The sequence below is a fragment of the Mandrillus leucophaeus genome, unplaced genomic scaffold (genome assembly GCF_000951045.1).
Source record: "Mandrillus leucophaeus isolate KB7577 unplaced genomic scaffold, Mleu.le_1.0 Scaffold10, whole genome shotgun sequence".
NCBI classification, from domain to species: Eukaryota; Metazoa; Chordata; class Mammalia; order Primates; family Cercopithecidae; genus Mandrillus; species Mandrillus leucophaeus.
In genome coordinates, this window is record NW_012098098.1 from 5,053,168 (window position 1) to 5,055,109 (window position 1,942).

The 1,942-nt window shown below is 51.4% G+C and overlaps 1 protein-coding gene across 1 annotated transcript in view; it reads right to left on the reverse strand.

The window, feature by feature from the left end:
- The window catches only part of LOC105533822, a 73,157-nt gene that overhangs the window by 8,609 nt on the left and 62,606 nt on the right, over positions 1 to 1,942 (reverse strand). The window lies entirely within an intron of this gene.

Consider the following 1,942-nt stretch of genomic DNA (forward strand, 5'->3'; position numbering starts at 1 on the left):
GCCAGGATGGTCTCGATCTCCTGACCTCGTGATCCGCCCATCTCGGCCTCCCAAAGTGCTGGGATTACAGGCTTGAGCCACCGCGCCCGGCCGAAGCAACATTCTTGTTCCAAAGTTTTAAGCAGGGGCTTTGGTGCAGACATAGCAATCCTTTGCGAGGATTAATGGAGGGAAGAAATAGTCGCTGACATTCCCACTGCTCTCACCCGCAGCCCTGGGATCCACCTTCTCTTTACCGCCCGGGCCACAGAGAGCACACGTGGGCTCCTTTCCATTTGCTAGTCCAACCCAGCAGTGGTCACCGTGGGAGCCCTGAGACCCCACCAAGGTGTTCTGCCCAGCTCTCCTCATCCACAGAGGTCAGAGGGGGTCAGGGAAAAGAATATGAATCTGAGCCAGGCGCGGTGGCTCACACTCATAATCCCAGCACTTTAGGAGGCTGAGACGGGCGGATCATGAGGTTAGGAGATCGAGACCATCCTGGCCAACATGGTGAAACCTCGTCTCTACTAAAAATACAAAAATTAGCCGGGCGTGGTGGCGCGTACCTATAGTCCCAGCTGCTCGGGAGGCTGAGGCAGGAGAATCGCTTGAACCTGGGAGGAGGAGGTTGCAGTGAGCCGAGATCAAGCCACTACACCCCGGCCTGGTGACAGAGCGATACTTCGCCTCAAAAAAAAAAAAAAAAAAAACTGAATCTGACGCTGGGGACATTTGCAACCCGTGGAGTCACCAGCACCTGGTATCTCTTCAGTGTTTGTGGAGACCAGTAAATGACTGTTTGCTCAACTGTTCTGAGAACAAATGAGTGCAGAAACAATCTTCTTTTGCTCCCTGCCTAGTGAGAGAAATGATTGCCAAGAGCTCAGCCCAGGAGCTGAGGGTTTGCTTCTCATCCTAATCTTCAAGGTGGTCATCTTCAAAGGATGTGAGAGGGCAAGAGCCGAGCTCTGCTTCCTGCAAAGAGAACCACACGTGCCTCTCAGTGGAGCTCCCAGTCCAGCTTTCCTGTGCCTGCCTTCCTCCCTCCACCCACAGGTCCTTCACCCTCTCCCCACAGGCTCAGCATTCAGGAGCTATTGTCTATGGCTCTTTATTCATTTCCCTTTTTTTTTTTTGAGATGGAGTCTCAGTCTGTTGCCCAGGCTGGAGTGCAGTGGCACGATCTTGGCTCACTGCAACCTCTATCTCCCAGGTTCAAGCGATTCTCCTGCCTCATCCTCCTGAGTAGCTGGGATTACAGGTGTGAGTCACCATGCCCAGCTAATTTTTATATTTTCAGTAGAGACGGGGCCAGGCTGGTCTTGAATTCCTGACCTCAAGTGATCCACCTGCCTCAGCCTCCCAAATTGTTGGGATTACAGGTGTGAGCCACCGCACCCGGCCTCATTTACTTGTTTTGATAATTTTTTTCTTTTGGAATAATCATAGCTTTGCAGGACAGCTAAGATAGTTTCTGGAGTTCTCTGGTGATCATCTTCCATAAAATGGTACATAGGTCAAAACTAAGCAACCAACACTTGTATATTGCCATCAACTAAACCCCAGACTTGGTTTGGATTTCACTGGGTCTTTTCCCATTTACATCCTTTTCCTGTTCCCATCCAGGATCCTGTGCAGGAGACAACGTTGCGTTTAGATGTGGTTCACTTTTCAGTACAGAGATTTTAGACCCTAACCCATCTCACCCCATGTGGCTCCAGGTGTGTGGCCTCCTTCTGCTGCTGGGAGGAAATGCACCCAGTCATGGTGCTTAGTGCACCCTAAATGCCCTGGCAGCCTGTGAACCCCGAAAATCTGAGAAGGTCTCAATCAATTAAGAAAGCTGGCCGGGCGCAGTGGCTCACACCCGTAATCCCAGCACTTTGGGAGGCCGAGAAGGGTGGATCACGAGGTCAGGAGATCGAGACCATCCTAGCTAACACAGTGAAACCCTGTCTCT